The following is a 17,042-nucleotide window of genomic DNA, read 5'->3' as shown; positions in this document are numbered from 1 at the left end:
AACTGCATAACCCGACTCTGTCTCTGATTGCCGTCTACACTGCATCACCACAACTCCCATCCTCTGCACCTGATCCCCCTGAGGCTATACCCCACCCGTTGGGGGTTATATCACCAAAGCTGCACCTACACCACCAGCCTCAGCGGACCCTGCTGCAGCGGCGGCCACAGTGACCGCAACACAACGGGTGGCGTAGTCGACATTAAGAACTTAGTAACATCTGTAGGACTGCCACATACAACTGAGTTTGACACCCTGGGCACGGACCGGGTCACAGCCACTCGGAGACTACAACCCCCATCTGATCCGGCTCCGGATATTCCCATAAAGAATATGGCCCAGGGGGCGCGTCAACTTTGGCGTAGTCAGCAGGATTACGTGCCCGCAACACCCGGGTACTGCGTGCCTGAAGGAAAGTGCAAGTTTACCTCAAAAAGAAGTCTCCTGCCGGTTCCGGAGGGTCCCCGCCATCGGACCCCATCACCAGTCGATTCCCGCCGGTTGTCCGCCATTAACAGCTTTTTCCCGCCATCTGCAGAGTTTCCCGCCACTGGGAAGTGATTCCCGCCATTTCCAAAGGTTTCCCGCCTTGGAAGAGCGGACGCCATTATGGGCGTGCCAGAGGGTGGCGAGAGGCCACCTCCCATCGTGGGCCAGGACCGAAAATGGCGCCAAAAGTGGAAACCGCCCCCACCAACAGAGACTGTGATGCTAGAGGTGTCTGTCAGCGTGAAAGAACCGCCCCTGGAGCTGACAGTCACCCAGTGGCCCCGGGACCGCCCTCGAAGTGGGAGGAGACGAAAGAAAAGAACGAAGATGGGTGCCGCCTGGAGCAGTCTGGAGCGAGCGCACCCGGAGGCAGGAAGCCTGGAGAAGAGTAGCAGAGAAGCTCACCCGGAGATGGCGAGAGAGCAGAGCAGCACCGGCCCGCTGGCCAGGAGCCTGCTGGAAGAAGAGCAGAGCAGCACCGACCCGTTGGTCAGGAGCCTGCTGGAAACCACGACCCCACTAGGCCTAGTGGAGGTCCTTGCACAGCTCCCCCGAGACCGGGAGTGTGCACAGACAGCTCTGGAGGGCCTCGCACGGAGGATGGCCCGGGTACAGCGAGAGACATTGGCGGAGTGGAGCCGAGAGATGGCCCAGCAAACCAAGACCCGGAGCACGCCAGCCAAGATGAGGAGACAGACCGCCTCTGAGGATGGCGCGGGAGGACCCAAGGCCGGAGACGGCGCTGAGAAGGGAGCCGAACGCATGGAGGCAGGTAAAGGGGACGTCTATACCCCAAACCGGGACACCGCTTACCTGCCCCAGCTCCCCGTCGCAGAGCCCGAAAGTCCCCCTGCTGTGCCCGAAAACGCCGTGTCACCGACGCAGACTAGGCCCCAACCGGAAGCCGCCGCCGCGACCCCTGTGACGCCATGCGCAACGACTCCGAGCGTGGCAAAACAGGAAGCAACACCAGCCTGGTCGCAGGGCCTAGAATTTCCGGGCGTCGCAGCACCAACAGCGCCCCCTACCTCCGCGGAGCCTCCGGCCTGGCCGCAAGGCCAGGTAGCCCAGGGCGCCGCCGTCCTAACGGTGCCCTTCACCTTCCAGGTGCCTCAGGCCTGGCCGCAAGGCCTGGGCAACCCGGGCGCCACCACCACCGCGCCCGCACCCGTAAAACCAAGGGTGCCGCGTCTGGGAGAGGACTTGTTTGCCCAGCACACGTGGCCGGACGGGCAGCCTTTCATCTGGCCCCAGAAATATTATGAACTGGAGCACCAGAGGAGAGTTGGGGCCATGTGTGCACCCCTGATTCCGGCTCCGAAGCCCGTGATAAGGATCTCGCCCCCGCTTGAAGAGACCCAATTTGAGTGGGACCCCACCGGAGAAGACCTAATGGGGTTCACTCAGGAAACCAGGGCAGCTGCAGCGGAGCGTGCTGAGTGTTGCCGACAGCAGCTCGAGGAGTTTGCGAGGGAGCGGAGAGAGAGGCGGGTCCGGGAACAACAGGCCCAAATAAGGAGCGCCGAGCAGAAGAGCCGAACCAGGAGGGACCCCCGTGCAGCGCACAGTCCCCGCACCACCGGGACTGTAATTAAGTTCAATATGCAGCATGGGTGGGGCTTCATCAGAGACAACAACACCCCCGGCGACGTCTTTGTCACGCGCAGAGATGTGGAGTCCCATCTGCCGGAGGGGCACAGAGGTCGTGACCTTTATATCGGGGACGAGGTCACCTTTACCCGGCACAAGTGTGCCAAAGGACCTTACGCCCTCCATGTGCATCGCCTGACAGAGGAGGAGCTGCGATGTGAGGAGGAAGAGCAAGAGGATCCGGACGGGTCTGAAGCTGAGATCCCCAAAGAAGGAGCAGGAGGAAGACGCTGTTGAGTACAGCGGAGCAGGTGCTGTAAATAGTTACCCGATCGGGGTATAAAGAAACTGTTACTGCAAATATAGTCCCCGTTGGGACCAGCTGATGTGAACTGTTCACCCGTTTACCCTTAATCCCACAGGCTGAGGACTGTGAGCAGCCATTCCCTTTCCCTCCTTACCTGGCCGAGGACTGAGAGCGGCCATATCCCTGTACATAGTTGCGCTTCCTAAAGCGCCCCCTACCGGTTTTATAGGAAAACCATTTTTCTAGAAAGACTGTCGCACTGTACCCGGTCACACATTGCACAGTGACCGGAGGAGGAGCCAGAGGCGACGAGAAAGTTTTATATATATAATGTTTTATATATTTTATATGTTTATGAAAAATTTTGTATGTTATGTGATGTTTTTGTCTTACAGCCCGAGGACGTGCTGTGATTTACCAGGGGGGAATGTAGCACCCTGAGGATTCGGCTGCTACAGGGGTATTGCACCTCAACCCAGAGGTGTGATATTCCACTCCCGGATAAGGATGGAGAGTGGAACTGAGCTCGGTAGGCTGCATGCACTACACACATCCCATTTCCGGGGAACAGACCAACGGTACTCCCACTTAGAAATGTGCAGGTACGACCGAGTCTGTTCCTGGCTGGAGTGGGAGGGGGGTGGTACATCCCAAGTAGTGTAGGGGCAGATAGGGGGAGCAGCCTGGGTAAAGATAGGAGCTCATTGGGTGCTGGTCATCTGAGCTCACACATAGAGGGTGTATATAAGGTGGGCACCAACTAAGAACAGGGTCAGTTGCAGAGAGAAAGTCAGCGAGCTGAGGAGAAGAGAGACCCAGAGTGAGAGAGGAGAAAGAGAGACCCAGAGGGGGAAACAGAAGAAAAGGACTCCAAGACCCCAAACTAAATCCCCGGGTGAAGAGTCGGCACAGGGTACCGGAACCCAAGCTGGTGGGGGCAAAAACACTCCCCAGCCAGAGACCGGAGACCGTGGGCAGCGTTTGCCACGGTCACCCACCACATCCACCACGAAGGCATACCACGAGGAGGGTCAGGGAACCCAAGGCCAAGGGTCTCCCAACAGAAGGCCCGAGGGAGCTGGACCTGGGTGGATCAATAGTGGGGACGGCCAGAGAAAGGACAGAAGGAGAGCTCAGGGTCACGCTCCGGACTTATTTGGGAGTTGGCTGGATCCAGAACCTGGTGGACGCAGCACGGCTCGGGAGGTCACTCGAAGCTGGAGTGACCAGAACATCAGCAGTGAGTAAACATCCTAAACTGCATAACCCGACTCTGTCTCTGATTGCCGTCTACACTGCATCACCACAACTCCCATCCTCTGCACCTGATCCCCCTGAGGCTATACCCCACCCGTTGGGGGTTATATCACCAAAGCTGCACCTACACCACCAGCCTCAGCGGACCCTGCTGCAGCGGCGGCCACAGTGACCGCAACACAACGGGTGGCGTAGTCGACATTAAGAACTTAGTAACATCTGTAGGACTGCCACATACAACTGAGTTTGACACCCTGGGCACGGACCGGGTCACAGCCACTCGGAGACTACAACCCCCATCTGATCCGGCTCCGGATATTCCCATAAAGAATATGGCCCAGGGGGCGCGTCATAACCTGTGTGGAGATCTTGGTCATCCGTTCAGCCACTGTCCACACTCCTTTACCAATGCGGTCCTGAATCCGGGGGGTTTGCTCGTGATAGGGGTCCAATCCTGCTGGTGAAGGGACTACTAGAGGCGGTTGAAGCAAGAGACCAGTGAAGAGCAAGCAGTTGGTCTCTTCTAGGGTGAGGCGGCAGGAGAGGCACCAGGGGGAAGGGAAAGGGGGAGTTATGTCCCTGACTCATAACCCCCGTGCAAATAGATCTGCAGCTGAGGTCTCGGGCAGTGAGCTGGACAAGTAGATGTAGAGATTGAATAGAGAGGAGGGTGCTGAGGCCTCGTGTTCATCATGCAGTGAAGATCTGAATGAGGATGCGAGAGAATGGCTAGATATAAAACGTAAGAAGCGTAACGGGAAGAAAAAACTAAAACTAAAGCAGCAGAGGGGCCTCAGGGTTCGTCTCTTGAATGGGACCCCCTGGGGACACCAGCTGAGACCCAGACCCCGTCGTTGGAGGAAGGTCAGCCACCCCGCCCCTGGTGGACCTCACCAACCGGTATCATGTCCTGTGTAGCATCTCTCCTTCTCCTTCAGATGGGGAGGAGAAGGACATGGTGCCGGGTATGGCGGGTGAGGAGACGGGGGCTTTGGGGGGCGCTGGGCCTTCTCCATAATGGAGGTGCCTGTGCAAAGTTGTTGTTTATGTGCTAACACTCTCTCCAGCCCTCAGGTTCCAGTGCCCGCCAGCCTGTCTATCAGTTGTGCCCACCTGCTTGCCTACCCTCATCACCTGCCTGTCTATCTGCCATGTCCGCCTGCTTGTCTACCCGCATCACCTGCCTTTCTACCAGCCGTGCTCATCAGCTGTGCCTGTCGGCTTCGGCCATCAGTCCCGTGGGAGTCGGCTGCTCTCACACAAGGTCGGTCCGAGAGTGGCACTTGGTTCACCTTCCCGGTCCCTCCTTAGTTCTCGGAGTCGACTAAGCCGCCATGTGGCCAGGGTCGGTTCGGGTAGGCACGTAGTTACGCCCCTCTGGTCCCTCCTTGTATCACAGCACAGAGATTCCACCACCCGGATCCGTAACAGTTTGTACAGGCTACTGAATCCGGTGACAGTCAACTCCCGCTTGGACGCCCTGTCCACCCCGACTGTGTACGCCTGGGTCCGGCGGCACCTCAACCCAGTGGCGCTGTGGCACCCAGCTTAGGACCCTGGCTATCAGCTCCTTCACGTTTTGGTGGTGATCCTGCCCTATGTCAGGGCTTCATTAATCAGTGCACGCTGCACTTTGAGCTCCTGGCGTTCCAGTTCGCCTCCGACCTGGCCAAGGTGGCATTCATCATGTCTCATCTCACTGGAGAGGCGTTGGCGTGGCTTAACCCTCTGTGGGAGAGAAGGGATCCTCTGGTGTCTGACCTCCAGGCTTTCCTCGTGGCTTTCCGGAAGGTGTTCGATGAGCCCGGACGAAAATCTTCGACTGCCTCCTCTCTTCTCCGACTCCGCCAAGGGAGTCTCTCTGTGGGTCAGTATGCCATGTGTTTCCGAACCCTCGCATCTGAACTTGCCTGGAACAATGAGGCTCTGGTGTCCACCTTTTGGGAGGGCTTTTCCGGACGGATCAAGGATGAGCTAGCTGGTCGTGACATACCTCCCTCTCTGGACGACCTGGTGCATTAGCTACATGGATCGACATCCATTTTTAGGAGCGTTCTAAGGAGGTGACCCGTGAGAGAAGACCCCTGCACCTCGCACCAACCTTTCAAAGGCCAGTCTTGCAACCAACATCCCCTCCAGTTTCTTCTTCAGAGTCTATGCAAATAGATCAAATTAAGATGGTTAAGTCTCACCAGGAGGCCTGCCGCACCGAGGAGAGTTGCTTCTACTGTGGCAGTATAGCGCATCTAATCCGCTCCTGTCCGTGAGACTGGGAAACTCCAGTGTCTAGGACCGCTCGGAGAGGTCGTTCTAGGCAAAAGTTCTTCCTCTCCGCCCTTGACTCTGTCCGTTTTGGTTACCAGTGATAAGACCCGCTTCTTCAAGACTGCCTATCTGGATACACTGGGAACCTCATTCAACAGGCCGTTGTGGAGCGATATCAGATTCCTACCATATTTCTGGCTGATCCTTTAGCGGTTTCCTCTGTGGATGGAAAGCTTCTCTCTGAGATGATCTTGTTTGTCTCTGAGCCTGTAACTCTTCAGGTGGGAATGCTACATTCGGAGCAGATCTCCTTCTACGTGCTGACTGGTCTTTCTCATCCCCTCTTGCTCGGCCTGCCTTGGTTACAGAGACACGAGCCCATCCTGAATTGGAGTTTGGGTGAGGTGCTCCGCTGGGTTCAGGAATGTTATAAGTCCTGTCTGGTTCCTGTTCGTCCTGCTCGACCTCCGTCTACACTTGCTAACCTACCTGGCCTGCCGGCACCCTACTGGTCATATGCGGACGTCTTTGATAATATGTGGACGTCTTTGATAAAAAGGAGGCTGAGACACTACCACCTCATAGGCCGTATGATTGCCCCATCGACCTAATACCTGGTGCTTCACCTCCTCGCAGGCGAATCTACCCCTTGTCGCTGGATGAGACCCGTGCTATGTCTGAGTACATAGAAGAGCAACTTGGTAGGGGATTTATCCAGAAATCCACCTCTCCGGCTGGAGCAGGTTTCTTCTTTGTCAAAAAGAAAGACGGCTCTCTTCATCCATGTATCGACTATAGGCGCCTAAACCAGATTACCATCAAAAATAAGTACCCCCTGCCTCTCATCTCGGAGCTGTTTGACTACCTAAAAGGCGCGAAGATCTTCACTAAGCTCTATCTTCATGGGGCGTACAATCTGGTCTGGATTCGCCAGGGAGAAGACGGCATTCAACACTCGGGATTGTCACTACGAGTACCACATAATGCCCTTCGGTCTCTATAATGCTCCAGCCATCTTCCAGGAGTTAGTGAACAACATCTTCCGAGATCTCCTGTATTCCTGCTTGGTGGTGTACCTGGACGATATCTTGGTGTTCTCTCCTGATCTGCCCTCTCATCGGAGGGATGTTCGTCGGGTACTGCTGAAGCTCTGGAAGAATCGCCTGTATGCTAAGTAAGAGAAATGCTTCTTTGAGCAGACCTCCCTACCATTTTTGGGGTATATCATCTCTGAGACCGGACTGCAGATGGATCCCGAGAAGGTGTCTGCCGTCTTAAAGTGGCCCCGACCTGAGGGGTTGAAGGCTATTCAGCAGTTTCTGGGATTCGCGATTACCAACTCTTCATTCCTCATTTCTCCTCCCGGACTGCTCCCATCTCTGCTCTCACCCATAAAGGAGCAAATCCTAGGGAATGGACTTCCGAGGCGGAAAGTGCCTTTGTCTCTCTTAAGCAAGCCTTATCCTCAGCTCCAGTGCTACATCGTCTAGATTACAATAAACAGTTCTTCTTGGAGGTTGATGCCTCTTCCTCCGGGGCCGGAGCAGTGCTCACCCAGAAATCCTCGTCCGGGCAAATGGTGACCTGCGGCTTCTTCTCCAAACTCTTTTCTCTGTCCGAGCGCAATTACTCCATAGGAGATCGAGAACTGCTGGCCATCAATTTAGCGATGGAGGAGTGGCGCTACTTGCATGAAGGGGCCCTGCATTCGGTGGTCATCAACACTGACCATAAAAACCTTGCTTACTCGTAGACCGCACAAAGACTAAATCCGCGTCAGGCCAGATGGTCTCTGTTCTTTGCTCGTTTCAGCTTTACTCTCCATTACCGCCCGGCAGACAAGAATATTAAACTGACGCTCTATCCCGCTCCTTCCTGTCTACTGACCAAGAGGAGGAGCCTCTACACATCATTGACCCCTCCAGAATAATGTCTGTTGCTCCGTTTGACCTGTCTCATCTTCCTCCTGGTAAGACCTTTGTGGTGGCTCAGGATCCGATAGAGTCTTGCTCTGGGGTCATTCGTCCAAACTGGCTGGTCATGCCGGCCAGAGGAAGACACTTCTGCTTATTGCCCGACATTATTGGTGGCCCACCCTGTGCAAGGATGTGGTGGATTTTGTCGCGGCTTGTTCCTCCTGTGCCCATAACAAGATACCTAGGCACCTCCCAGCTGGTTGTCTTCTTCCTCTCTCCGTGCCTTTTGCTCCTTGGTAACTCATTGCTATGGACTTCAACACTGATCTTCCGGTATCTGCCGGTTCTACCATCATATGGGTGGTCACTGACCGCTTCTCCAAGATGGCTCACTTCATTCCTTTGCCTGGTCTTTCGTCCACACCTGTGCTGGCTAAGGACTTCATCCGTCACATCTTTTGTCTCCACGGCCTACCCCTCCATATTGTCTCGGACAGAGGAGTTCAGTTCACTTCTCGCTTCTGGAGAGCCATGTACAAGCTGCTGGATGTCACTTTGGACTTTTCTTTGGCCTATCATCCTCAGTCCAATGGTCAGGTAGAACGTATTAATCAGATCCTAAACAGTTTTTTTCGGCACTTTGTCAACGCTCACTATAGCGATTGGGTAGAACTTCTGCCTTGGGCCGAGTTTTCTTATAACAACCATGTGAGTGAGTCCTCTGTTAAGTCTCCGTTTTTTGTGGTTTACGGTCAACACCCCCGAATTCCGTTTCCCGTCTCTTCTTCAGTGGACAATCCTGCCGCATAGTCTCTTGTTAGTGACTTTTTGGTGATTTGGGAAGACACTAGATCAGCGCTTCTACAGTCCTCTGAGCGAATGAAGAGACACGCTGATAAGAGACGTCTGGATACGCCTCTTTTCCGTCCGGGAGACAAGATCTGACTTTCCTCTAAGTATGTTCGCCTCAAGATGCCTTCTTACAAGTTGGCTCCTCGATTCATTGGTCCGTTCGAGATTCTGAGCCAAATTAATCTGGTGGCGTACAAGTTAAAACTTCCTCCTTCATTGCGGATCCCCAACTCCTTCCATGTATCACTCCTCAAGCCGGTTGTCCTCAATCCTTTCTCTGATGATCCTTGTACTGCTTCAGTTCCACTCAGCGCTGAGGATGTTTTTGAGGTAGAGAACATTCTGGCTACCAAGAGGTCTTGTGGATTGGAAGTGGTTTGGTCCTGAGGAGAGGTCATGCGAGCCCATTGAGAACATACATGCTCCTCTTCTTCTTGAAAAGTTTCTTGCAGGATTGAAGAGGAGGGGGCGTAAAGGGAGGGGTACTGTAGCATCGGCGTCCCTGCCTCCTGCCCGATAGAGACGCCGTACTCACCACCGCGGCTTTGGCATTCCCCGCTCCTCCCCCTGGCTTCATCGCAGCATCTGTCCAGGGTGCCCGCACCGCATGTAGATCCCCGGTCTCTGCACTTAGGGCACGAGCGTGCTCCCTTTCTCTTAAAGGGGACGCGTGCACTGTCCTAAAAGTCCCCGGCCAATGGCCGGAGGACTGCCCCTATTTAAGGCACCTCATCCATAATGGAGGTGCCTGTGCAAACCTTTTGTTTGTGTGCTAACACTCTCTCCAGCCCTCAGGTTCCAGTGCCCGCCAGCCTGTCTATCAGCCGTGCCCGCCTGCCTGTCTATCTGCCATGCCCCTCTGCTTGTCTACCCGCATCACCTGCCTGTTTACCAGCCGTGCTCATCAGCTGTGCCTGTCGGCTTCGGCCATCAGTCCCGTGGGAGTCGCCTGCTCTCACACAAGGTCGGTCCCAGAGTGGCACCTGGTTGACCTTCCCAGTCCCTCCTTGGTTCACGGAGTCGACTAAGCAGTCATGTGGCCAGGGTCAATCCGGGTAGGCACTTAGTTACGCCCCTCTGGTCCCTGCTTTTTCACAGCATAGAGGTTCCACCACCCGGATCCGTAACAAAGGGACAAGAGTTTCGGCTTGTGAACATCTATGGTCCACAGTCCAAGTGGGACCGTAAAAATCTTTTTATGAGGATTAAACCCTTTCTGTTTTCTAGCCGGCAGGTGGTCTTTGGAGGGGACTTCAATAACGTCTCGAGGCTCCAGGACAGAGGAGGTTCCAGAGACCGACTGGCTTAGGACAGCGTCACGTTAAATAGCATAGTTAGTATGGCTCGCCTGGTTGATGTCCACATCAGGAACAACCCAGGCCATGTGGGGTTCACATATTTTAGAGGAAGTCAGATTAGGTCCAGGATAGATAGGTTTTATTTAAAGGAGGAGGCTGTCTCCTCACCTATATCGGTGGTGGGGGTGGAATTCTCCGATCACTGTTTGATTTTGTTTTCTTTGAATCTCACAGAGACCCCTCGGATGAGAAGAGGCGTGTGGAAGCTCAACTCGTCACTCCTTCAGGAATCAGCTGTGAGACAGTCCTTTGAGGATTTCTTTCAGAGCCAGGGACCATTGTTTGGCTTTTGTAGCACTAAGTCAGAGTGGTGGGAGATGTTTAAACATCGGGTAGCAAGATTCTTCCGCCAGCTCTCTAACCTCAGACGCTTGAACAGGGAGCGCCTGTATCAGAGCCTGAGGAGGAAACTTGAGTATCTTGTCTCGGCTGGAGGTGATCGCGAGGAAATCTCCAGGGTGAAAGCCTTACTGAAGAGGTGTCAGTATGATAGGCACACATCTTTAGTTTTTGAGAGGGATTTTGGGAAATACCGCTCTCCTGACCCCTACAGAAGCTGCAAGATGTCAGGGAATGGTTGTGGTGGGTCTGAAGGATGGTACAGGTTCTCTGATGAGGTCCAGATCGGGGATCCTGGAAGTTGTCAGATCTTACTACTCACATCTCTTAGGGACGAAGGAACTGGATCGGGATAGGATGTCGGCTTTTCTGGCTGAGGCCATCCCTATGTCAGGGGTAGACCCCTCACTTGGTGTTTTGGAGGATGTGATCAAAGAAGAGGAAGTGAGACTGGCAATTTATGGGCTTCGGCTCAAAAAGTCACCAGGTCCAGATGGCTTAACATCTGAATCTTATAAGACCTTTCAGGACTCCTTGGTCCCCTTATTGACTCAGGTGTTTAATGAGTGTCTGTCCTCGGGCACTCTGCCAAGATCAATGAGGAGAAAGACAAAAAAAGGGGGTGGGGTGGAAAAGTGCAGTGCTTGTGTGAACCTCTATGGAAATAGAATATACGTGCAGATACAGTGGTCTGCTCACCTGAGTGGGTTGTGCAGACCGTACAACCCAGGTTAAACAGCAACTGGCGCTGATAGCGCTGCCACGATGCCTTCAGTGTCTCCTCTGGATTAGCAGATGGAGCTTCCAATCATGTGATTCCGGGTGGGGTCACATGGGTGATGACATCATCGCAGGTCCTACAGGTCCTGCAGCTGAAATTGTATCCAGTTCTCTGCAGCCTCCAGCCACAACTCCCAAGGGAAAAGTGAACAGTGTGCAAATTGAAGTGGTCAGTCGGGCGCTAGAAACTGGATAAGGCGCTGGAAAAGGATAAAACAAACCTCTTTATTGAAGTTCTAATGCCCACAACGCTTTTCTGCAGCGGTCTGCTGCCTTCATCAGGTGGAGTTATGGGAAAATGGCAGAAACAGGCACTTTTATACATAAAGCAAAGGAACTCAATGGGAGGTGCCAAGGGAGAATTTGGTACTTAACCCCTTAATCACCATTAAAAAAGACAATTACAATTTAATAACAAAGGGGACTTAAAAAAGCATTACAGGTCAATAACTACACATTATAAACTTACTATGAAGATGCAAGATGCAGACATTAACGGCAATGCTTTAAAAATACATACATATAAAAATGCATATATAAATGAGCGTAAATAAGCATATTACATAAAAATTGGTGAGGCATATTCTGAGTATACCCCTCAACCAGTTTTTATCCCCCCAAAAAATATATAAATATTAATAATTCATCTGCACACACATCTAGCTACCTCAGATTTGACAGTGGCCATCTTCCAAGGTGGATTAAGAACATTCCGTATGGCCAGTATTGGCGTATATACGGAAAAATTGTATGCAGGATGAATATTTTGAAAAGGAGGCTGATGTCCTTGAAAAAAGATTCTTGAGGAAGGGGTATCCTAAGAAATTGATTAGGGATGCACATAAAAGAATTAAGCTGCTCAGTCAGGAATCATGTCTGGCTCCATTTTCTGGCCCTAACTGTGAGCATACGAATACAGGATATAAAGATTGGAGTTTAGTGACTACTTTCAATAAATGTCGAGTGTACATACAGGAACTATTAAGTCGTTATTGGTGCGTCCTGTTGGGGGATCCGCTTTTCTCCAAACATTTGCCATGTAAACCCAGGATTGTTTATAGGAAGAATCGGAATTTCCGGTCCTTCATATCGCCCAGTAACACGACATTGAAATCTGCAGCTTCAGTACGGAGATATGGGCGACAAAGGCAAGAAGGAGTAGGTTGTTTTGCTTGGAGATCTCCTGGCTGTTTATGCTGAAGTACCATTAATCATGGGGCAGTATCCTTCTGCTCGCAAACCACTGGTGAACAATTCCCCATCACCTGTAAAGTAGACTGTCATTCTGACTATGTGGTCTACTTGTTGCAGTGTGGATGTGGTTTGCAATACGTGGGCCGAACTATACAAAGAATGCAGGCCCGCCTTAATAAACATCGCTCTAATATTAAGAATGGGTATGTGCAGCATAGTGTTTCTAAGCACTTTCTGACTGCCCACCAGAGAGATCCCATTAGCTTGAAACTCACGATTTTAGAACAAGTACCTGATAATGTAACAAATCAGCTTAATTATCTTATGAAGAGAGAGAATTTTTGGATTTTTAAATTGGGTACATTATATCCGGAAGGTTTGAATTTAGCGATTAATAATGTGTGCAGATGAATTATTAATATTTATATATTTTTTGGGGGGATAAAAACTGGTTGAGGGGTATACTCAGAATATGCCTCACCAATTTTTATGTAATATACTTATTTACCCTCATTTATATATGCATTTTTATATGTATGTATTTTTAAAGCATTGCCGTTAATGTCTGCATCTTGCATCTTCATAGTAAGTTTATAATGTGTAGTTATTGACCTGTAATGCTTTTTTAAGTCCCCTTTGTTATTAAATTGTAATTGTCTTTTTTAATGGTGATTAAGGGGTTAAGTACCAAATTCTCCCTTGGCACCTCCCATTGAGTTCCTTTGCTTTATGTATAAAAGTGCCTGTTTCTGCCATTTTCCCATAACTCCACCTGATGAAGGCAGCAGACCGCTGCAGAAACGTGTTGTGGGCATTAGAACTTCAATAAAGAGGTTTGTTTTATTCTTTTCCAGCGCCTTATCCAGTTTCTAGCGCCCCACTGACCACTTCAATTTGCACAAAGATCAATGAGGAGGTCTGTTTTGATCCTTCTTTCAAAGGGTAAGGACCCGTTGCTATTAAGAACTGGTGTCCCATAGTGCTTCTCAATGTGGACAGGAAGGTCCTGGCTAAGGTGCTTTTCAATAGGCTGGTGAAATTTGCACCACGTCTCCTTTCGGAGACCGAGCACTACTGTATTTTGGGCCGTGGCACTTTTAGTGCGGTTCTTGGTGTCCGGGAAGCGGTGGAGCGGGGCAGGGCAGGCCTTTGGAAGGGGTTTATGCTGTCCCTGGATCAGGCTAAAGCTTTTGATCGAGTTAATCACGAGTACCTCTGGTCTACTCTTCTGCAGTAAGGTCTGCCAGGTGGGTTTGTGGATTGGCTTAAAATCTTGTACAGAGGAACAGAGAGTTTTCCGCTGGTGAATGGTTGGGCAGCCTTTTGAGGTGGGTTCCAGTGTTCGCCAGAGCTGACCTCTTATTCCTTTGCTGTACGTGTTCACGATTGATCCCTTTGTAAGGAGGGTAGATCGTGGACCGTTGGTGGAGATAGAGATGGGTAGCTCGGGGGCGCAGGAGGCCACTCTGAAGGTGGTAGCCAACGCGAATGATGTCACTATTTTCGTCTCCTTAGAAGGGGAGGTTGAAGAGGTGATGTCAGAAGTGGAGAGTTATTCGGAGGCATCCGGGTCCAAGGTCAATCAGGACAAGTGTGAGAGCCTCTGGCTGGGAGGAGGAGACCCCGGTTTTGGTTTCCCGGACACCCTTCCAGAGCCCCAGGTCCTAGGCATCGATTTTGGCCAGGGTGATTATGCCTCTAGAAATTGGGATGGTAGGCTTGCGTGTACCTCCCGAAAAGTGGACCAATGGAAGGGTTGGTCTCTGACCCTGAGGGAAAGGGTAAACTTGTATAAAGCTTACCTGCTCCCTTTGCTAATTTACCTGGGTACTGTCTGCATCTTGCCAGAACCTCTCTGGATGCGGGTTTATAGCCTATTCTTCCTACTGTTATGGGGGAACAGGTTGAACCTAGTCAAACGAGAAGTTACTTACCGTATGAGGAGACTAGGGGGGTTGAATATGGTCAGCCCAGTGGTGTTGTAGCAAACACCTTTTTGAAAGCCAACATTGCAAACCTCTGGAAGGAGAGGGCTCCTCCTTGGGTATCTCCTGCAGCAGGTGGTTTCAGCCTTTCTTCCAGGAATAGGAGACAGGGGGGTGTGTGAAGGATCTTCGCGTACCTCACGGGCATCTCCCGGCTTATGTTACCCCGGTCCTGAAGGTAATTTGCCGGTGGGGCCTGGGAGTGTGGGAAGTAAGAACTCTGTCAAGGAAACTCCTTGATGAGAGGGTCTTGTGAACACATTTCCAAAAACTTCTGGCCCTCAGGGATTGCCCAAGTCGGGATCTGGAGGTGGGGTTGCAGCTTTTAAGCTCAAGAAGGATCCCCTTTAAGTTTTTTGACTTGACTTGGTGCTGTTTCCATGGCAAGTGATATGTGAGGGACAACCTGAAGTACAGGAATTTAGAGGACAGGAATTGTCCTCTGGGGAATTGTGCTGACATGTTGGAAAGTATGGAGCACTTCCTGCTTCGGTGTCCCTTCAATATAGAGGTTTACAAGAGTGTGGGTGCTTTCATGGGCTGGCCCCGGCTGGCTTGCCTCTCCTACGCTTTTGTTTTGCTTGACTTGAATGGGGTGGAGAGGGTTTTCAAGCACAAAACTTGAGCAAGTCTTGTAATATAATGTGAGATTACTTGTAAATAATATGGAAAATAATAATGTGTGGTTACTGTAGCAATAGGGGTTTAGTTAGGTGGGGAGGGGGTTTTGGGGGTAGGGAGGTGCTTTTTGGGGGTTTGGGTGTTATAAGGACTGGTCTAGCCTGGCCTGGCCCACCTGGGGAAAAACATCGGGATCCGATCCAAGCTCGGAGAACTGTCCTTGAACTTGGTGGCCAGAGCTGGATCAGGGGTGGTGGGTTTAGTCAGGGTAAGTTTTCGGTTAGGTTTGCTGTGCTGTGTAAAAAAAATAAATAAATAAATTTGTATATATTATCTGAGGGTTTTGTCGTTTGTGTTTTTGTGCGGTGTAATGAATGGGTATAATTTTGGGCAGTGGAGCCAGATGTGGTAGGATGTGGTAGGAGGGTTGTAAATAGTGCTTGGTTATAAGTAATGTGGGAGTGGTGGGACAGGTAGGGTACCTGCTAAGTTTTGCTAGCGGTCTCTGTTTTGTTTAAGTTTTGGCTTATCTTTTGTTAGTTGTAATGGTTTCTACTTTCATAATAAAACAGAGTTCCAGTTCTGTCTGCTGGTTCTTTTACAGATATTTGTAGAAATTGACAATAGATTGATTGTCAATCAGTGTTGCTTCCGAAGTGAACAGTTTGATTTCACAGAAGTTTGATTTACTTGGAGTTATATTCTGTTGTTTAAGTATTCCCTTTATTTTTTTGAGCAGTGCATATTCTATTTTACCAGCCCATTTAAATTGTAGGTGTTTTTGCCCAGAAGTGACATGTTTTGTCCAGAGTTGTAGGCTTGTAGCCCAAGAGAGGCATGTAGGCAGAGTAGTACCTATCAGACAGGAGGTCACCTTGCAGCGGTTGATGGGCACACATGAATTGGCAATTAATGCGCTAAGAACCTTCATTTATTGTAAATAAAGCTTACTGAGTAATAACACAGTTTAGATCAAATGTTTTTATTGTCTTATGTATCTTGGCCTTAATGGAGTGCTGCTGCGGTTTCTTTTTTTATATATTGTGCAGTTTCTGCAGCTAGCACCCGTTCACACTTAGGATGTGCTGGTCAGTTTTTTTATTGCATACATACAGGCCATCTGTTTAAAACTGTGGTTTGTCCGTCATACGGATCACATATAATTGCGCTGAAAATACTGTCATTTCTGGCCTCCACTGAAATTTTGTTGTAGTGTGTCAGTAAACTTATTGACACGTGGTCGATGCTGTTAAAATAGTTACCTACAGGCCAGCTATTTAAAACTGTGGCTTATCCGTCACACGGATCACATATAATTGCGCTGAAAATTCTGCAATTTCTGGACTCCATTGAAATTTTGTTGCAGTGTGTCAGCGAAGTTATTGACACGAATTCGCTGTTAAAAATAGTTATGTACAGGCCAGCTATTTAAAACTGTGGTTTGTCTGTCACATGGATCACAAATAATTGAGCTGAAAATTCTGCCATTTCTGGCCTCCATTGAAATTTTGTTGCAGTGTGTCAGAGAAGTTATTGACACGAGGTCTCTGTTAAAAATAGTTACCTACAGGCCAGCTATTTAAAACTGTGTTTGTCCGTCACACGAATCACATATTATTGCGCTGAAAATTCTGCCATTTCTGGCCTCCATTGAAATTTTGTTGCAGTGTGTTAGCGAAGTTATTGACACCAGTTTGCTGTTAAAAATAGTTACGTACAGGCCAGCTATTTAAAATTGTGGTTTGTCCATCACACGGATCACATTTAAATTCGCTGAAAATTCAGCCATTTCTGGCCTCCATTAAAATTTTGTTTCAGTGTGTCAGCGAAGTTATTGACACCAGTTTGCTGTTAAAAATAATTACCTACAGGCCAGCTATTTAAAACTGTGGTTTGTCCATCACACGGATCACATATAAGTTCGCTCCAAATTCAGCCATTTGTAGTGAGCGTGGAAGATATTGTCCTCCATTTAAAATGGGCAAGGTACGGGGAACTGGACGTGATGGTGATGGTGCATGCAGAGGCCGAGGCCGTTGGCAAGCTGAAATTGAGCCACAACAAACACCCACATCTTCTCGCTCGACCC

Source organism: Phyllobates terribilis, unplaced genomic scaffold (assembly GCF_046119375.1).
Source record: "Phyllobates terribilis strain yellow unplaced genomic scaffold, ASM4611937v1 Scaffold_2__4_contigs__length_985480577, whole genome shotgun sequence".
NCBI classification, from domain to species: Eukaryota; Metazoa; Chordata; class Amphibia; order Anura; family Dendrobatidae; genus Phyllobates; species Phyllobates terribilis.
This window is presented reverse-complemented; position numbering follows the sequence as displayed.